The sequence below is a fragment of the Amblyomma maculatum genome, chromosome 3 (genome assembly GCF_055883805.1).
Source record: "Amblyomma maculatum isolate TAMU_Amacu chromosome 3, ASM5588380v1, whole genome shotgun sequence".
Classification (NCBI taxonomy): Eukaryota; Metazoa; Arthropoda; class Arachnida; order Ixodida; family Ixodidae; genus Amblyomma; species Amblyomma maculatum.
In genome coordinates, this window is record NC_139346.1 from 119452358 (window position 1) to 119473382 (window position 21025).

Below are 21025 nucleotides of genomic sequence, written 5' to 3' on the forward strand. Positions count from 1 at the left end.
ATATAGGTAAGGGCGAAACTTTTGAACAGCCCAGACGACGGCGAGACATTCCTGCTCGGTAATGGTGTAGTTTTTCTCAGCTGGAGTCATGGTCCGACTGGCGAAGGCAATCACGTTCTCACGTGAAGTTGCAATTGCGCTGCAGAAGTACAACGCCAAGACCGTGACCACTGGCATCAGTGTGCAGGATGGTTGGAGCGCTATCACTGAAGTGGCCAAGAACAGGGTCTGATGTGAGGGCGTGCTTCAGATTATTAAAAGCGGCTTCGCACTGTTCAGTCCACACGAAAGGGCTGGGTGCTTTAAGTAGTTCATGAAGTGGAGCAGCAATAGTTGCAAAATGTCTTATAAATCGCCGGAAATAGGATGCCAGGCCGAGGAAACTGCGCAAATCTGTAGTCCGTTGCGGACGAGGAAAGTTGAAGGCCGCGGTTATTTTTTCAGGGTCTGGGCAAATGCCGTCATGGCTAATCAGATGTCCTAATATTTTAATTTCCTTCTCTGCAAAGTGGCACTTCTGGGTGTTGAGCTGAAGGCCCGCTGATGCAAGACACGTGAGGACTTCATTCAGGCGCGTGAGATGGTCGGTAAAAGTTGACGAAAAGATAACAATGTCATCCAAGTAACATAAACAGGTTCTCCATTTGAGGCCACGAAGTACAGTATCGATCATTCTTTCGAATGTTGCGGGTGCATTACAAAGGCCGAAGGGCATAACATTAAACTCGTAAAGTCCCTCGAGAGTTGCGAAAGCGGTTTTTTCTTTCTCGTCCTCATGCATAGGTATTTACCAATAACCTGAGTGGAGGTCCAAGGTCGAGAAATATTCGGCACCTTGGAGAGAGTCAAGGGCGTCATAAATACGCGGCATCGGGTAGACGTCTTTGCGGGTAATTTTAATGAGTGCGCGATAATCAACACAAAATCGTACCGATCAGTCCTTTTCTTTAACTAATACTACTTGGGAGGACCATGGACCCTTGATGGACGAATAATATCGCGACGGTGAATGTCATTGACATTTTCTTCAATTACTTTTCGTTCCGAGAGAGAAACCCGATAAGGTCGTCGGCGTACAATTGAGTTACCTTCGGTAAGGATGCGGTGATGTGCAACACTAGTCCGTCCCAGTGGTGGGGAACTGGCATCAAAAATGGCTTGGTGGGCTTGAAGCAATTGCAGCAATTCTTGACGTTGGTGTGACATGAGGTTCGGATTGATTGTCTTCGACAGCATGGAAAGAGAGACTTGCAATGAATCACGTTGCGGAGGTAGCGGAGCAGTGAGTACCGTCATGAATATAGGGTGAGCATCCACTATGCATTCCAGGGAAGTTCCTTTAGTCAGCACGACGGATTCACTGGAAGTGTTCGTGGCAGCTTGTATTGCTGAGCTGCTGCGGAATCGTACAAGACTTGATGGGAAGGCGATTGCACGTGCAAGATGACGATGAGATGGTGTGATGAGTGCATCCCCGTCACTGATGTGTTCGGAAACAACGGTGATAAGTGTTTCGCACTGTGGAGCCAATACAGTATCAGTTGCGGCAATGAGGAAGTGATGCCGTGCAGAAATGTCAGATGAAAAATCACTGTCTGTCATATGGATGATGCGGTCGCCACAAGAAATTAACGCTGAAGTGGTTGACCAAAAATCTCATCCAAAAATCACCAGATGCGAACACGGTGAAAGCACAGCAAACTGCACATGGTGGCGGACGCCGTCTATAACAACTCGAACTGCACACTTTGATGAAGGGTGCAGAGGGACGCCATTTGCTCCACGAAGTTCAGGTCCATGATATTGTGTCGTTACTTTTCGCAAACGGTGGCACAAATCAGCATGAATAACAGAAAGTGCAGCTCCTGTGTCAATCAAAGCTTCGATCGGTAATCCTTCAGCTAAAACGGAAATCATATACGGGCGATGAGGAGGACTTTTTGTAAGTTCGCAAAGTGCAGTTTCTCCTCCGGAAACTGCATCGCTTAGTTTTCCAAATTACGGACAGGAACAGTTGTTACTGGTCGAAGTGGCGAAATAGAGCGGCGGAATGGGGAAGGGGACCGGCGTCGGGATACATGAGCCCCATTTGGTTCAGACGAGGATACCGGTGGTGGAGAGAACCGACGAGGTTGGCTGGGAATTGGTCATCGCTGATAATATGCAGATATGTCACTTTCGAAGGCGTCATAACCACGTCGCTCATTCTGAATGCGTCGGCGACAAAAGCGAGATATATGGCCTCGAATTCCACAATAATAGCACACTGGGCGAGAGGGGCGCCAAGGTGCGTAATAGGGTGGCGTCAGTTGAGCCGTCGTCATGGCGTTGATGTGGTTGTAGGGTGGTGCTTGGGGTGGGGGAACAAAAGGAGGAGGGGATGCAGCGACGTGAGCGTAAGTCGGTGCTGGGCGAGGTGCAGGAGGATCAGGTATGACAGGGTGGTTGATAGTGGCCGACTCTTCTTTAATGATGTGGCGGAGGCCGGCGTCGTTAGAAGGAGGAGACGTATGATCGCACCCGTGCCGGCAGAAAGGGCTGAAGGCTTGGAGCTCCTCGCGGATTATCGCTCGAATCATGGCTCGTAGACCGAGGTCAATAGAGTTCGGGGCAGTAGTGAAGCCGGGCTGCAACCGGGAGGACTGTAGCTGGTCGAGGTGTTGGCAGGTCGTTATAATGGAATCAACACTTGATGGATTTTGGGCAACTAGGGTGTTATAAGTCATTGAATTGATTCCCTTCAAGACAAGGTGTACACGTTCAGATTTCGGCATGGTGGGACTGATACGCCGAGAGAGTGCCAGCACGGCCTCTATGTATGACGCATAGGACTCATCGGGACCTCGACGGCGGGTAGCGAGCTTGTTCCTTGTGATCTCCGTCCGAACAGCCGGGTCGGCGAAGTACTGTCGGAACTGCTGCTTGAAGGTGGGCCAGTTTGTGGTGTGGGGCTCGCGGTTAATAAACCAATTTCTGGCGACCTCAATAAGGTAGAAAGGTACGTTCAGAAATTTCAAAGCATCATCCCACCGGTTGTAGGCACTGCAGCATTCATAAGTGTCAAGCCAGTCATAGACGCCTTCGTCGCGACGACCAGCGAACAGCGGCGGGTCGCGTTGTCGTGTGGGCACCATCGTAGGCGACGGTGTAGCCGAGGTAGAGGGTCCGGCCTGGTCGGGACTGCTCTCGGTTGACATGACGATGGTAGTTGTTAAACGGCGACCGGAACGTAGCTCCAGCGAGAGGCAGGGCACAAGGCAGCAAGGGGATCGAATTTCACCTCCACCACTTGCCTTGTCAGATGGAAGGAAGGATGCACTAGGTGCGATACTCCTGTGAGGGTACAGACCTCAACCTGCGACCATCATCATCTTACGGCTACCCAAGGCAAGGCCTCCCGCACCATAAGGTTTGGTTTTTTTTTTGTTTCGGGCAGCGGGCTTTTCCCAGCCAAGGGGCTCATGCAATCCGGCCTGTTCCCACCGGGGCGGAGTCGCAGTGCATATGCACCACGTCCGCACCACCCCGGTGGGTCGAAGCCTGACGCGAGCAAGTCTTCTTATATCTCACTTCGAGTTTTCCGTTTTCTTCTTTGAAGATCACCATGGGGTGTCCCCATTCTTCAAAAAACTTCTTTCTCCCTAAGTGGCGTCTCTCTCTTTCTAGGTGGAAGCATAGTTGTTTTCTGATTTTGGCCTTCACTTCATGGAGGCTCGGAGTCTTGTTCAAGTAGGCCGCTTTGCAGCGAGCCAACCACACCTGATAGTTGACCTCTGCCAGTGTCAAAGCAAAATGCTTGCGCCGCCGGCACCGTGGGACGATGATGATGGTATGTGCAAGAGGAAGAAGAAGATCATGGTATGTACAAATGAAAGAAGATCCGTGGAGGGCTCACAATATATATATATATATATATATATATATATATATATATATATATATATATATATATATATATATATATATATATATATATATATATATATATATATATATATATATATATATATATATATATACACCTCGTCCTGTAGTTTTTTTTTCCAAAATGATGACATGCTCGAATGTAGGCACCTTTATTTTTTCATAACGTTGCTCCTGCTGCAATGAACTCCCAGCTAAAACGTGGAATCCTCGCAGCTCAGATATCCAGCATATATGGCATTTTGTCGTTAGCATGGTTTTTGCCTGATTCGATCAGAAGTCGGATGTTCCCATCATACGCGGTAGCTATGCTAGTGCTATCGCTGAGGCAGCGCCGCCGCCGCATATAATGGGAACATCCAACTTTTAATTGAATCAGACAAGTACCCCAAACAACTGTAGTATTAAAATTAATAACGAAATGCAATTTCTGTGCGAAATTTGAGATGCGAGGATTTTGCGGTTTAGCTCGGAGTAGTAATCTACAGCACGCCGGTAACTGTGCAACACCATGTATATTCCTAGGTTTCCCCCTTTTAGAGAGTTTTTATGCTGCTGCAAATGAATTTAAGGCACCTGCCTCTCTGTCGTATATAGGCACTTTTCTACAGGCCATCGGAATGCGGTACATAACAAGTCTTGCCTTGACCAAGGGTTTCGTTTGCTTGATTTTACTGTTCTACACACATGCTCCCTTCTTCATTCCCTTTTTTTCAATTTTCAAGGATAGGCTAATCAGTTGGGAAGCTGAAGAAAGCAGAATGCTTAAACCGTGTCGCCATGGTCTTTATTGATGTAGCAGGAGACATTATTTTGGTATGACATCATTCATAGTTTTTTTCCTTGCTCCAATTTCAGCAGGTTCTTTTATACCCGTCCTTTGCTGCTTTTGTTTCAGCTGGTACCTCATTGCGTTAGAACTTCAAGGTGGCCAAACTGCCCCAAAAGCTAGTACTATTGTTTCTAGTGTAATAGGGCTCTTTTTTTTCGCAGTGCTTCGGCGTGTTTCGTACTTGCTATGCCACGCTGTGTCCCAGCGTCCAACAACGAACAAGCAGCGTGGAAGCAAGAAGAGCGTTTATTCGAGATTGCATGCTGGTATTTATAGCCTACAAGCGGCTGCATGATAACGGCCAGAGCGCATGCGCGACTGACACATCTTCCTCGGTGTAATCTTTAAAAGTCTGACAGCACAATACGCGACACTTGTTAGAAATTCTGGTCGTAGTGAAGACGATTGGGCTGTCTCTTTTGCCGGGTGGATCGCCTTGGCACAAATTGAGGGGGCTGTATTTTAGACTGCGACGCTTCCACGTTTTCCTGGGAAATGTCTTCGCTGCCAGAGTCATCTTCCGTTAAGTCGCTTCGGAATGGCCCACGTGTGGCTAGAAGATGTTGTCGGTTGCGTCGAAGCACTTTGTTGTCCTTTGTAAGGACGCGATAGGACCTTGGTGCTACCAGGCCCATGACTCGAGCCTTGCAGTCCCATGCATTCCCTCGTACTCTTACAACTGCATCTTTTTTTTTTTAGTTCAGGCAGATTTTTTCCTTTTGAGGGCCTTTGCTGGCGTGGTTGACGCCGGGATTCTGTTGACTGGAGCATGACACGAAGTCTGGTAGCCGAGTGCGTAACTTTCTGCCTTGAAGAAGCTCTCCAGGGGACCGGCCTTCGGCTAGTGGAGTCGAGTGATAACCGAGAAGGCCCAACCAGAAGTCCACGTTGAGTTCGCCAGCCTTCGTCATTATTCTTTTGACAATTTGGACTCCTTTCTCGGCGAGGCCATTGGACCGTGGGAATCGTGGACTGGACGTGACATGCTTGAAGTCGTATCTAGAGGAACAAAGTGAAGAACGTAATCGTATCTTAGCAAGCGCAGGAAAAATCGTTGCAGGCTTGGTGGCATGACACCAATGGCTTTCGAAGCAATTGCTATCAACGGTCTGTGGTCTGTTTCGATGGCGAACTTGCGGCCGTAAACGAAATTAAAAGAATTTTTCACAGCCGAAAGTGATGGCCATTGCTTCTTTATCGATTTGCGCGTATCTTTGTTCTGCCTCCGTCATTGTGCGTCATGCATAGGCGACCGGCCGCCAACTACCACCGTAGTTCTGAAGAAGGGCAGCACCAATCCCATTTTTCGAAGCATCAGCAACGACCTTGGTCTCTTTAGCAGAATCGAAATGGCTAGCAAAGGAGGACCACTCAGTGCGTCACAGACAGCTTGCCATTCCTTACAGCGGTTTGCAGACCATTCAAAAATAGCGTCCTTTTTAATGAGGCTTCGTAGAAGCGTCGTTCTTTCCGCTAGATGCGTGATATACTTTCCGACGTAGTTCACTACCCCGAGCATTCTGTGAACGCCGGCTTTGTCCTTTGGCTGAGGCATTTCACTTAATGGTTCGATCAGTGCGGGGTTAGGTCTTATTCCGTTTTTGTTTATGATGTCACCCAAAAAGTCAATTTCCGTGACACCGAATTTGCATTTCGCCGCATTGAGCGCCAGGCCGGCCTTTTTGGCTAGTTGCAAGGCGGTGCGGAGGCGAGTATCGTGCTCTTCCCCTATATCAATATGTCATCGACATAGATTCGGACCCGTGGAGACTGGTCGAATATTTCATTCATAGTTATCTGGAAAACCTCGGGCGCCGAAGCAATGACGAAGGGAAGTCACAAGAAACGGTAGCGTCTGAAGGGTGTTCCGATTGTGCATACCTTTGATGTAGCTTCATCTAAGGGGATTTGGTGGAACCCCGAATGCGCGTCGATGCGAGAGAAAAAGGAGGCCCCGGCAAGCTCAGCCTCAATGTCATCTCGCTTAGGCATTTGATAATGTTCTCGCTTTAGGCACTCGTTAATTCGTCTGGGGTCAATACATATGCGCAGTTTCCCATCCTTTTTTTCTTGCTGCAACAAACGGACCCACCCAATCAGTGGGTTCAGTGACTTTGGCCACGATGCCAGCCCGCTCCATCCGATCCAACTCTTCTCGCAGGGGCTCCAGCAACGCCAAGGGAACCCGTCGCATCGGCTGGACTACCTGTGTTGCATCCTCGCGCAGAATCATGTGGTAAGGGCGTGCTAGGCAGCCGATGCTCTGAAACAACTCGGGAAATTCCTTAACCACTTGGTCAGTGCTGTTCATGTGCACAGTGTTCGCAGAATGCGACAACAGACCTAACGCTTCACTTGCAGACAGTCCCAACATGGCCTGGTTGCCCCTTTTTTACAATAAAGTCGAAGTACCCACTTTGGTCGTTCACAACCACTTGGAGCGTAGCCACGCCGATGTGCTTTATAACGTCACCGGTGTATGAGCGGAGGACGGAGGGGCTTGCTCTTAAACCAGACTTCGCTTTGAGCCTTTGAAAAAGGGAGTAAGGCAATAAATTCGCTTGCGAGCCTGTGTCTACTTTCAGAGACACTACTTGGGAAGCCACTCTCGCGTGAATGACCCAATCAGCTATGTTGCCTAAGCAGACGTCGAGTATTTCAAAACCTTCCTGCTCGCCGCGTACTTCGCTTACTTGACACGTTTTTGCAACAGGCCGAAAAATGGTTAGCGCCACGGCACCGGAAGCATGTTTTGCCGAACGCTGGGCATCGGCCGCGTTCGTGGACACGGTGGACATTGGAGCATTTGAACTGCCGGCGTGTTTTTATACGAGCAACTTCCTGTTCTCGCTGAGCCTCATCCTGCTCTGAACATTCTCCACACTGTTCACAGGCTGAAAAGTTGCCTTGCTGGCGAGTTTCAATTCGTGTTACTTGCTGCTCCGCTTGAGCCCTTGTATTGTTTTGCTCGGCGCATACCTCTTCAGCCTTGCAAATTTCCTCCGCCCTCAGCAAAGTAAGGTCCTTAACTTTCAGCATCTTTTCGCGCAATTTCGGATTATCTGTGCCAAAGACAACCTGGTCCCTGACCATGGAGTCACTCAAGGTTCCAAAATTGCAGCTTCGTGCAAGTCTCTTAAAGTCCCGTGAAAAGCGTTCGAAGGGTTCGCCCTCAGCTTGCGTTCTTGAACGAAAAACATAGCGTTCGTACACTTCGTTTTCCTGCTCTTTACAGTATTCCCCGAACTTCTTTGTAACAGTTTGATAATCTTCCTTGCTTTCGTTCTCTGAAAACAAAAAGTTGCTGAATACCTCTAGGGCGTCTTCCCCGGCTACGGTGAGCAGCAGTGCGGTTTTGGCTCCTTCCGTCCGTGGTTCTCTCGTCGACTCAGTGGCCTGCAGGAACAGCTCGAACCGCTGCTTGAAGATGCTCCAGTTCTTCGCGGTGCTACCAGACAGCACCAGCGGCTGCGGTGGCTTCACTAAATCCATCGTGCAGTGCACAGTGACACCACTGCTTCGATCAGCACGTTACTGCATACGTGAACGCTATCCCACTTCTGACATCATATTCTAGCGTCGAACAACGAACAAGCAGCGTGGAAGCAAGAAGAAAAAGAGCGTTTATTCGAGATTGCATGCTGGTATTTATAGCCTACAAGCAGCTGCATGATAACGGCGAGAGCGTATGAGCGACTGATACATTACACGATGTTGGGTGAGTGCGAGCGCAGCTTCTCGGGCGCTGTTTTGATGAAACACGGCGCATGCATGTTTTCCGCCCCGCCGCACACCATGCACTTCGCGTTTTTCAATGCAGCACACACGTGTTTGCAGCAGCATTGTGCGACACGATGCCTTCGAGTATAAGGTGAGTGGAAAACTTACAAAAGACCAGCCAGCTGGCTACCTGCGGAGCCACGTACAGCACGGAATACTTGCACGCGGTCACTTATCTTTTCTAGTTCCGAGATTCCTTCGCTCGCCGTATGACACAGCGCAAAGGTGATAACAATTAAGCAAGGCCCAGGGAGCCCAAAATACATGCCTCTTTTCGACGCTGAGCACAGGGTGGCGCTGGACACACTCCTCTCAAGGCTCCGTGGGATCACGACTCACGAGTCATTCCAGCAGAAGTGATGTCCTGTTCGGACGCGGAAACCTCAAGTGGTCTGAAATTCTTATAACTGCACTGCCTTTGAGTGGTAAATATGTGTATAATACTCAACATGCAAATAGATGTGTGCGAACAAAATCCTTCGTTGTCACTGCCGTGAACTACCTCCTATAGAGACGTAACATTAGGTTACCTGACGCGGCAGAATTCTGTTAAGGGTACAGCTCACGACGACTATGCAATCAGCGACGTGGTGGAGATAAAGCAAGAGGTACGCGTCTTCTAGTTCTGCAACAGTCTTGGACTGCCCAAAAGCAGCGGCGGAGGAGAGGGCACGGTAGCAGATTCTCTGGCCCAGCGGTGAGAACAAGTATGGGCTTGAAAGCTTACTGCTACGATGGCGGCGTGTCACAAAATCCAGCTGCGGACTCCATGACGCATGCCAATGATGGGCGACGGCAGCAGGTGCGGCGGCAGCGGTAAGTTTCATTTTGTAAGTTTCATTTTTCAAATTTCTTGCGGCCCTTATCGTGGGTTTAAGACGGTACTCATTTAATAAGCATGCGTCCCAATAGTGAGCATAGTGTTGAGTCCGAGTTTTGAGTTGTCCCAATCTCTATGATCAGCAGGCGTGACTGCCTTTCAGTCACCACCCATACGTATACCATGTGTTTCAACGAAGGTGAACCTTGGGACGTTAAACCCCACAAACCAATCAACGAAGGTGAACCAGAAGTTTTTAAAATGCTTTTGGTGATATTGAGATGGTTTCAAATTGCAATTGTAGTGTTGGTTTACATCAGGATAAAGGTGAATCACGCTAATATGGCGGTTAACTAAACTCGTAACGTTTTACTTCCAACTGCATTTACATAATCAATATTCGTGGTTACCTAAGTTTGCAATGGCGAGATGCCGGACTTGTCGGTATTGCATTCTTAAAGAACAGCACAAGGAACAACACGGAAACACACAGAATGGATGGACACTGGCGCTGACTATACGTCCTCTCACAAGATGTTTGCAGCTCTGCGAAAGGTAGAGGCACCATGGTCCAATCTGGATCACACGCAATAGGCAATTGTGCTTCTGCGCGGCTCTCGAACCCCAAATTGGCGGGGGTGACAGTAGGCGGAAAATTTTCTTTTATAGTGAACTGGGGAGAAAGGCACTTCCGCGCACAATTGCACGGGCTGCTCTGTCTTTTACAGTGCTGCAGATAACTTGTGAGATGAAGTATAACAACTGAAATTCCCTTACCGAGCAAAACATATACTATAAGCATGCATAAAGGGATAGAACCAGAATGATTACTAGACGGTCTTTAGTGATCGCACAGCATCACCTTTGCTTCACACCTTTCATCATCATCATCATAAGCCTGTCTATACCCACTGCAGGGCAAAGGCCTCTCGCATATTTCTCAACTTAACCCGGTTCTGTGCTAGCTGCATCCACTTGACCCCTGCGAACTTCTTAACCTCATCCGCCCACCTACCTTTCTGCCGCCCCCTGCTATGCAAAGGTAATAGCGCAAAAAGATTATTAACCCATAAAAATTCATTTCATCAGCCTTGTAAATTAGCCGCTTTGGTCGGTGTGAAAAAACAAATCATCCCTTTCAAGTTACCAATTCAATGGATACAGAGCGTACGAAAATATGATAACAATAACCAAAGATGTCAATCACAGGATGGAACACATCATATCTAGCAAGCGTTTAGCACAGACCCAAATACCTGCATATTTCTTAATGAATAAAAAATATTTATAATCATGAGGCAGCAGCAGCAGCAGCAGCAGCAGCCTGATTATACCCACTGCAGGGCAAAGGCCTCTCGCATATTTCTCAACTTAACCCGGTTCTGTGCTAGCTGCATCCACTTGACCCCTGCGAACTTCTTAACCTCATCCGCCTTTCTGCCGCCCCCTGCTACGCTTTCCTTCCATTGGAATCCAGTTTGTTACCCTAAGCGACCATCGGTTATCCTCTCTTCGCACTACATGTCCTGACCATGCCCATTTCTTCTTCTTAATGTCCACTAGAATGTCGGTAACTTGATTTATTTCTCTGACCCACTCTGCACGCTTCCTATCTCTTAATGTTACCCCTACCATTTTTCGTTCCATAGCCCTCTGGGTTGTCCTCAACTTAAGTAGAACTCTCTTGGTTATCCTCCACGTTTCAGCAGCCCCATAAGTGAGTACAGGTAAGATGCAACTGTTGTATACTTTCCTCTTGAGCGATACCGATAGGCTGCTAGTCATAATCCACGAGTGCTTGCCAAATGCGCTTCATCCCAATCTTATTCGTCTTGTTATTTCCATTTCATGGTCCGGATCTGCAGTTACTACATTTCCTAAGTGGATATATTCGCCTACTACTTCCAGTACTTCGCTACCTAATGTAAACTTCACACCTTTATGGATCATTATATATGCTGTGCTCCGAAATAATATTTTGTTGTTAGTGAGCACCGGTGCCCGTCCATTCTTCTGTGTGTTTCCTTGTTTTTCCTAGTGCTGTTATTCAGGCATTCCTAAGTTTGGTCTAGTTTTGGGACATTTCATGCAAGAGTTATTTGGCGTTGGGAGCTTGCCTTGTTGATTACTGTGGCATATGTTTTCTCCTACAGTAGACCCGTTTAACAAAACATGCTCACAGCTTTGCACTTTAGGCCAGTTTGCGCAGCTTAATTTTATATCTCATAATGGACATTTTGCAGTAGCTTCCTGGGATTGGACAAAGACCCCTCACCCACCAGTTTTAATGAACATGCTTGCGAGAATGAAGGAGTTTTCTGGGCTATATTTTCCACGAACGTCCCCACAGTTATCAACGCCGTGGCCTGCTGCACAGTAATGGACCTTTTCTCTGTGGCGCACTCCTCTTGTGACCGCCAGGTGAAGTACCCTTCACGGGACGGCTTACTGAAGTTTCCACGCATATGTCCAGGAGGAATTCGTTCACAATTGTTGAGTGGGCTTTTTTCCGAGCAATAGTTGAATGCAGCGCTGGTCTCGCTAGGCTGCCCATGAGACGCGTGAGTCATCTGTAGACACGCTCTCCAATCCTCTGTAATCCATGACAATAGTACACTGGCGGGCCTGGCCGTATCTTCTCGTTTGAGGCGAGCTAGGGGAAGCCGGGATAATACAATGCATGCATATCGAACGCATAGAAGACGCTAGCACTGCACACAATGATTGTGCAGCCGTTCACGGAGTCAATGAAGCTAGGGACGTCGTTTCGCTGCAAAGCTCCTTCCGAAAGCGAACTCCTTCGCCAAAATGGCTGTTGAGGTGGCTTTGCGCATGCGCAGTAGCGATACTTGAAAAAGGTTCATTTCGTGTATTTTGGCATCTTATAGGCCCTCGAAAATGCCCGCACGTATCACTGCCTACCCTCTCATCAAATGAGAAGGTGCAGCCAGGTACTGAAGGGTTCTTTGTCATGAATGAAGTAGGTCAAGAGCAGGAAAAGGTGTATCAGGGAGTGTTCACAGATGACCCAAGCGTTACTACACATGCTAGCTTAAAGTAGCCCCATACTAAACAATACCGCTTGGAAAACGAGCCCGCACCACTACTGCGAAAGAATTTGTGCAGAACAATAGGAGCGATCCTCGGTAGCCTACCCCGTCAGACGTTCTTCGCTTGATGGCCACGAGAGGGATGTAGTGCTGGAAAAATGTTTCCCATCCAAGAGAAAGCGCTTGCTGTATCTGCAGCCGCGACATGGTTCCATCACGTTTCCAAGTTTTTTTTGCCTCTTCGGCGCAGTTTAGTCGCCGAGGTCTTTCCTTCGCCTGCATGTGAAATATATTTCAATTATGTGTGTTTTTCCTATCACATCTCATTTTTCTCTCGTTTTTGTCGCACACAGGTTCCCTCGGAGTACGGATTGAACCACGACAATGAGAAAAGACTGCTCAGTCATCCTGCCATTTTAAAACGCAATAAAAAGTAAGTAAAGCCTGCCTTCTGTCCTCATGTACTAATATCGGTGTGTAAACTGCACCTTCAATGGCTACACTGCCCGTACACATATATCGCTCTAGCACGAAGAAATCAACATTGCGGAAGTGATGGCGTCTGTGACCGGCTAATATATACATCATACACAGTTCCAGCAAACGTTTTTCTTCCTTATAGGGCGTATGTTAATGCTGTCTATTGTGGCAGCGGAGGCAGCATTGCCACACATTCCCAACGGAGTAGCTTGTGTTGCCAATAAAGTAAATGTGTGTCTTGTATTGCACCGACAGCGACGTCTTCTGACTGACTGCACAATCAGTCAAATTGAGGTAGTTTTCAAATTACGAGTGTACTAGTGTGCGCCTAGAGTATATTGCTACGGGCTTGAACATACCCTTCGAAAGAAAAGAATATTACCAAACAGGGTTTGAAAACACACTATGTAATGAATTTAGTTTATTCCTCAGGGTGGTCATATTACCCTTCCAAACGAAGCATGAATATGAACGTAGAAGGGCAAAGTTACACCCATTCATGGAGTGCAAAGGTGCACTTATGGGGTGCTGTAGTAAGCCCATTACCCTGGCTCAAGTGCAGGCCCTGTGAGGGTAAGTTTATGGCTTAGGATTAAGAATAAGCTTATTCCAGCTGGGGCAAACTTGCACCAAATGTTTGAGCATTTTTCGAACTTTTATGGCCTGACCGTTAGTCCATTTGAGAGAGGGCAAAGTTACTTACCAGAAGCATATACTTGCACTTTACTATATGACAAAACGTTAGCCTCATTGCAACCTAAATTTTACACCACACACACTTAAGCCCCCGTCGAGGGTGTAACTCTGCACCCAAAGGGGCTCTCCAGTGCGTCAGTGGACTTACACCACTAAAGGGGTGAGATTACACCTTTTTTTCTTAGAGTGTGAGAGTAAAACATTCCCCTTAACCAGTGTGTTATAAACTTTTTGAAGAAACTGGATAACCAGGGTTAGCGAGACTCACTTTTCGTGCTATTTACCCGATCATATATTGATCTTACAGCAGTTAAGTCGCACTTGGTGTCCCAAATAAATCAGTTGCAAAGCGCGCCCCATCCCGCCATTCTTACATTTTGTGCCGTCTCTGTTGCGCCTATGTAATCTCAACGGCCAAACGACTAAAGGAGATGGCAAGAAATTACAGGCCATTGAGGCCGCTTTGCTATTAGAAGAGAAGCAACGCACCCATAAACACCGCAATGGCAGTACGAGTAAAACAATCCGATGTGCTAGATGTTTTCAGTGCACTTCACGACGGCGTCAGCAATAGCCTGCGTTCTTTTGGCATGGTAATACCTGGAAAGAAATGCGAGTCATAGCGGCAGCCCCCTCTCACTTGAAGCAGGCCTTCTTGCATATAATTTTACTCAACGGTTTCAAAGGCACTAAAACATTTAACGTGTTAAAGAATGCTGAACAAAAATATCGTTAGTATCAGAAACGAAGAGAAGGGGATGCAGAAAGCTAGAAGTTTGCTTTCTGCGCGCGTTTGTATTTCGAGTTTACTTTGCCGCGCTTCACTAAAACTCGCAGAACATCTTGAAATCAGGCCATACGAAACGAGCATTTATCTGCCGCGTACAATGCAGCATTACTATTTGTCCGTCACCACTTCTTGCGTCGTATGTAGCTTCGTCCCAGTGACCTAAATAACACAGGTGTACTCAATGCATCCCCTTCATGGATCACTGCCTTGTCGTGGCGGAGGGGCTTGCGAAACTCGATGAAGTCGTGAGCTCTGCTGTGTAGGGCCACCCAAGATAGACAGGTCACGGCAGAGAGTTCTGACAAAATGTGATTCACTGGAGAAGGTAATGGCAACCCACTCCAGTATTTCCTGCCAAGAAAACCCTATGGCCAATCACAATACCATTAATGATATGGCGCCGGAAGATGAGCCCCCCAGGATGGAAGGCGTCCCACATGAGACGCCTGCTTCTGGGAAAGAGAGCAATGGTTAGCCTTCACCGCCTAGTAAAGAGCAGAGACATTAGTCTGCCAACCAAGATCCGTATAACTCGTGCTATGGTCTTTCCAGTTGTGATGTATGGATGCGAGAGTTGGACTGTGAAAAAGGCTGACCGCCGAAGAATTGACGCGTTTGAATTGTAGTGCTGGCGAAGACTCTTGAGAGTTCCTTAGACTGCCAGAAGATCAAATCAGTCAATATTGTCGACCATAAACCCTGACTGCTCATTGGAGGGTCAAATTCTAAAGTTAAAGCTCAGCTACTTTGGTCATCTGATGAGAAGAGAGGAGTCGCTGGAGAAAGATTTGATGTTGGGAAAGGTTGAGGGTTGCCGGAGAAGGGGTAGGCAGCGAACGCGATGGTTAGATGGCATCCTCGAGGCACTGCAGATGAAGTTATGTGATGTTAGGAAGATAGTGAGAGACCGGAAAGCGTGGCGTGACGTGGTCAATAGGGTCACGAAGAGTCGGACACGACTGAACGACTGAACTGGACTCAATGCATCCTTTCTTCGATTCGTGTGTGCTATGTCATTTAGGTCCTTGGAAGCATCATTTCGATGACAGTAAAACGCTCCAGCTGTATTTATGTTTAATAGTACATTCTCGTATACTAAAATGTTTCCGGAAGAATTTTTACAAGTACTTTCTCATGCCTAAACAGTGGTGAAGTAATTTTGTCCGTCTGGAAGCTTGATTTTCAAACAGCTCTCCAAGAACATATATCATCCGTGATATCTTGATCGCAGGAAAACAACTTCGCCTTCGAAGTATCCCCGCAACAGTTTCTCGGAAAGTCAATGGCGGGAGATGGGTGCCCTTACCTAGGCTGTCTCCATGGAGTGGCATATAGAATATTTCTGAAATAGACTGCAGAGACTTGCATTAAAATTATTTCGGTAAGCGCTTCACATACGTGCCACTTCTCAAGCTCTCACTGCGCCACATTTGAATTAATCGGAGTCCTTATCTATGACGTTGTCTATGCTCGGGGGCGCAATTAATTTAAAATTTTAGTCACGTCTTGCTAGTAATGGAGGATCAGTCGTCGTAAGTGCTTGGCATTGTGGGGTAGCAATATTGGCGAATATCACGTGACATTGAATACCGTCCTCTATCATACCTATTAAAAAATGCAGTGCAACTGTGACACACTGTGCCAGTGCCATACCTGATTATCGGACCAGTGTGGCACTGGGTACTACGACACGGGACTGACATTGCACTGGCTGACATGTGTGCTGGCACAGTGGCACACTGGAAGAAGCTTGCAAGCATACAAGACCAGACGGGATACTAGCGTGTAAGACAGACTACGCCCTGCACAAAGGAAGCGGGTGGTGCCGCGTACAATGGCTTCCCCTATTCCCATGGACTGTAACATGGGAATAGGGATGATGCCCTATTCCCATGGACTGTAACATAGAGCTTTGCATAATTTATGCCCTTTATTTTCACACATTAGCTTCTGACGGCCCACGCGACTGCCTTCTGCAAGAATATCACCAGTGACCTTTCGGTCCGAAATTCTATTCGCAGTCGACACGTCACTTGGGTTTTCTGTGACCGCTTTTTGTACTAAATGTAAAAAAGAGAATATGTGCACAATTTAAATGGCAGAAAAATGTTGTTTCAAATACTATAGACACCTCATTTTTGGGTTTGTGTATTATCACTTGTAAGGATGCCCAGGACATTTACTTTACAGGGATCACAACGTCACATTCGCCTACTTCTGCGGAATAATTTATAATAGAATTTCTTTTCTCACATGCTTCGCTTTCAAGCGCCGAGCGATGGCTGTGACGTCACAGTCAAGTCTAGTCTCGAAGGCCCCGGCCTCCGTCCCATAGGCCTGCGTGCCGGGGGCGGGGAGTAGGGGGTCTCCTACATCGGTGGAAAAATAAAGTTCATAACAACAACAACACCATAGGGCACGTGAAGGATGAAAATACAGCAATATAATTATTGCTGTGTCATTTTAATTCACTACAATGATAAATCGAGCCAGCCCTAAAAACAGGAATCATGACAAGTGAATATTGAGTGATTATATCGCTGTTTTTTCATTGCATGTATCAAGACAAGATTGTGGCATCACAGCGGATATCGAAACCGAAACTGGTGAGCGAAGAAAGTTTAGTTATTAACTATTTAGTGGTCGTAAGCGAAAACGGCGTGAGATTGATGTACAGGAATGACATATGCATCATTAACAAGCAGATTATTGTCACCAAAATTTGGTGTCTATAGTCCTTCAGGTTCATGGTTGAGAATTACACTCTGTTTATCTGCCATTATTAGTTTTAACATTCATTTAAGCAACAAGCATATAACGAAACTGTCACAATTGCCGTCACTTTCTCAGGGGTTGCTAGCATCTTTGGAACACTGCCTGCAGTCCTTCTGCATTGTTACCCCGTGAAATTTCTCTCTCTCAACTCCGCAGATGTCCAGAAATGCCGTCACTATTTCCCTCTCCATTTTGCCTCATTTTTTTGCTTGTGATAAAATAAGTTCTCCCTCGTCGATGTGCAGGTTCGACCTCCAGTGAAGCGGCAAACACAAAATTGGCACACATAAAATACGTGGAGAAAAAGAGGGTGGAGAAAAGAGGCACGGTCATCCATAATGAACATTTGCAACACTAAGGTGCTTTCAAAAAGTACTGCAGTGGTTGTTTATGTGGTTGAATGTCACAAAGTGACTCAGGCTATAAGAGGTGGCGCAGTGGAGGGCTCCAGGAGTTTATACTACCCAAGGTTTTTTTCACATACAAGGCATTGCACAGCGCAGGGACGTCTTGCTTTTTACCAACTTCGAAAAGCGCCCACTGCAGCCGGAATTCAATCCTATATATTTGGGTTCAGTAGTCTAGAAGCTGAACCACTGAGTCTCTACAATAGGGCTACTTCAGCATTCAATCACATTATTCTAAAATGGTTGCTTTAAACAGTAACCGCGCGAGGCGACAATTCGCGCTGACACGCCATGCGAAAGCGTCGGGCAGTGGGCTGAAGGCAACCAACCAATGCCACCGATTACTGTCGCTCAGGTTCTGGCTTTTTGAAGCGAAAGGCTTACCAACGAGGGTCGGAGCCGGGCTTCGCGTAAGCCGTATGCCATGACAGAGTGACGTCACAGCCAAGGCCAGCTGCGCAGGCCCCTCGCCAAGCTCTGCCGGCGTTGCCTAGCAACGCTTAAGTGGTGTGCGACTCCTCCGCATTAAAAAAAATTTGTCTCCATCCGCAATGAACCTCCATCCCTTGGATCCACAGCCGAAGACTACCACTGTGCCAAGCCCTGGGTCGTCAAACGCTCTTCATAATTCCGCTTGTAAATCACCCAATTAGGGTGACATCAAGGATGGGACGTCACCCATCTGCCATCAGCTATGAGGACCAAGCCGGAACAAGTGTGCTCCAACGCCAACGGCCGGCGCTTCTTGCCGTACGCGAGTTGACATATGCTGCGCCTTTCCTTTCTTGTAAACGATATTTTCAACACCACTGAGCTTAGATGCGCTGAGACATGGAAGCCAAGAAGAGTCAAGCTGCTGGCGAACGGCACAGAAGACTCGAGACATTAACTTCTTCTGATCTCGAAGTAGTCACTGCGTTTTGCTACGTATATCCAGACATAGCAGAGCTATGGCATCTTGCATATTAGTAAATTTTGCATGTTGCCCGGAAGCAGATCATGAGGCAGCCAATCGCAGAAGGCATTGGGGTATTCAACTTCCATTCTGGCTTTTTTTTTTCAAGTAATGTTTGTTTTCCTATAATCCGGTTCGGACTAAGGAGAATCTTGCAGACGATCACTCCATTTCATCCATGCATATACAAGGGCATCGAGTCAGTTGATTAGCAGGGTAATAAAAAAAATTAAGGCTATAGAGTGACTAGAAATTGTTGACTTTCGAAATGAGCAGGAGGAAGTCATTGGTTGCAATTGAAGTCTGCATCGATGCGTAGGACCGCACTACACCCGAACGTGGTGTTATCATTAGAAACCTGATGTGGTATATGAAATTTCATCAGTGTTATATCGTAGGTGGTGCTGTTGAGACTTACAAATGCCGTATTGGCCTAACTGTACTTCGATAGAGCGAACGACGAGGCAGCAGTAACAGAGCAATGCTGAAAACGCGCCACTCTGTTGCAGACTCCCATAGTTTGTGCGGTGTGCACCAGGGGCAACGAGATACCTTAGCGTAGTCATGGCACGACGCATTGCCAAAGGTTGTCGCTTCATGTGGTTACGACTTATATGTTAGATCCTATATATGGCTTAATGTTAGCACATTAACATTCTCCATTCAGCTTCAGCAACTCAACTCACCCAGCTTTTTAGCTCCTTGCATGCAGTGAGGTGACCGACAAAGAAGAAATGAGACAAGACAATACAGTGGATATTTGCTGGACACACATATGCATACACATGACAGCTGAGTAAAAATGGCCAAACTTTTTTTCGCTACCTATTTTTGGCATTGACTAGTTATGGGAGCTGTTTTATTTACAATTCTATGCTGGCCGTGTTCCTGGTGGAAGTGTGCACAGGCCGAAATTTTCATCCCGAGCCCGGCCCGACCCGATGCTTAGATTTAAGGCTCGGGACTGGCCCGTTATGCTATAACTGCAGTTGAAGCGATGAAAAAGAAGAAACATATTTCACAATGCTAAGGTGTCACATTTGAAATGACATATTTCTGAATATGTGGCACAGGACATACGTAGAATTAACTTAGTGCACAAAAATAAAGGGCACTGCAGAATCTACATTGGAGTAATGAGAAAGCAAGGATGCTGCTGTTGGTTGCTTCTAGTAGCTTAATTCATTTCTTGCTTACCCATTTTAGTTTTTAGTAACGCGATGGTTAGATGGCATTCTCGAGGCATTGCAGATGAAGCTATGTGATGTTAAGAAGATAGTGAGAGACCGGAAAGCGTGGCGTGACATGGTCCATAGGGTCACGAAGAGTCGGACACGACTGAACGCCTGAACTGAACTGAACCTTCAAAGTGCGCGCCAATCACTTCCTATGCCCTATTTCGGTTCTACTTCCGGTTCCATGACGTCGAATCCTTGACGTCAGAATTATTTACTTCTTGTTTACCCATTTTAGTCCTCGGTACTTTCCAATTGTACGCCGATCCCTTTCTACGTGCTTTTTCGGCTCTTCTGCCTCTTGCCTGATGTCACATTCTTCACGTCACCGTAATTGACTGCCTTAATTTACTACTTTGCTCTTTAGTACATTCAAATAGCGCGCCGAACTCTTCCTATGTCCTTTCTTGGCTCGAATTCAGTTTGCGCAGCTTCACGTCTTTGACGTCACCATAATTGACTGATTTACTTAACTATTTAGTATTTCATACATTCAAATGAGGCGACAAGCCATTCACTAATATGACCATTTTGGCCTTTACTGTTTCGATTTTTGCCTCTAATTGTTACATAATTTACCTATTGGCTTAAATATGTTTTCGCGCACATTACATCCTCCTCTCACGATTGACACCACTCATTAACCTCTACGACTTCTCAATACTCACAACTGCTGCGGACGCTGTTTGGCCTATTTTGACTCTAACTGTGCACCTATTTATTCTATTGGCCTAATATTAAGTTCGGACACAACATTACGTCACCCTGTATCGATGGACACCACTCATTAACCTCTATCACTTCTCAATTACTGACAACTGCTGCGGACAATTTTTACATTTTTTTCTGCAATTAATTATCTGAATCTAAATCTCTAGCCCTTCTGAATTACTCGCAAAACGATTTTGCGGACGCGGCCTGCAGACACGGTGTGCGGAAAGAAAGCTGTGAATATAGCGGAGCGCATCGAGGCATTTGCGGCGCTCCTGGATATTGAACCAGGTGGCGCGTAAGTTTCTTTTGGTGCTACAACGTGTGGCTGGAAAGACTAACACGTTCCTTGATAGGAAAACAAGTTTTCGGTAAGCAGCTTGTTTGCTTCTTCGAAAATGTACTAGGTCTAAACCAAAAAAAGGGGTTGATTTTGTGGCCGAATTCTCGGTCAGCCCGCCTTGCTCACCATGTGCCTTTCACGTGAACTTTTCGCAGCAACGGAAACAAGAAAAAACGCTTGCAACGCAAATGCTTTGATCTATGAGCCGCTTCAAATGAGGCCATGTC

At 46.9% G+C, this 21025-nt stretch overlaps 1 pseudogene; it reads right to left on the reverse strand.

The window, feature by feature from the left end:
- Positions 1 to 5023: 5023 nt before the first annotated feature.
- On the reverse strand, positions 5024 to 8282 carry LOC146195824 (uncharacterized; annotated as a pseudogene).
- Between the last annotated feature and the right edge of the window lie 12743 nt (positions 8283 to 21025).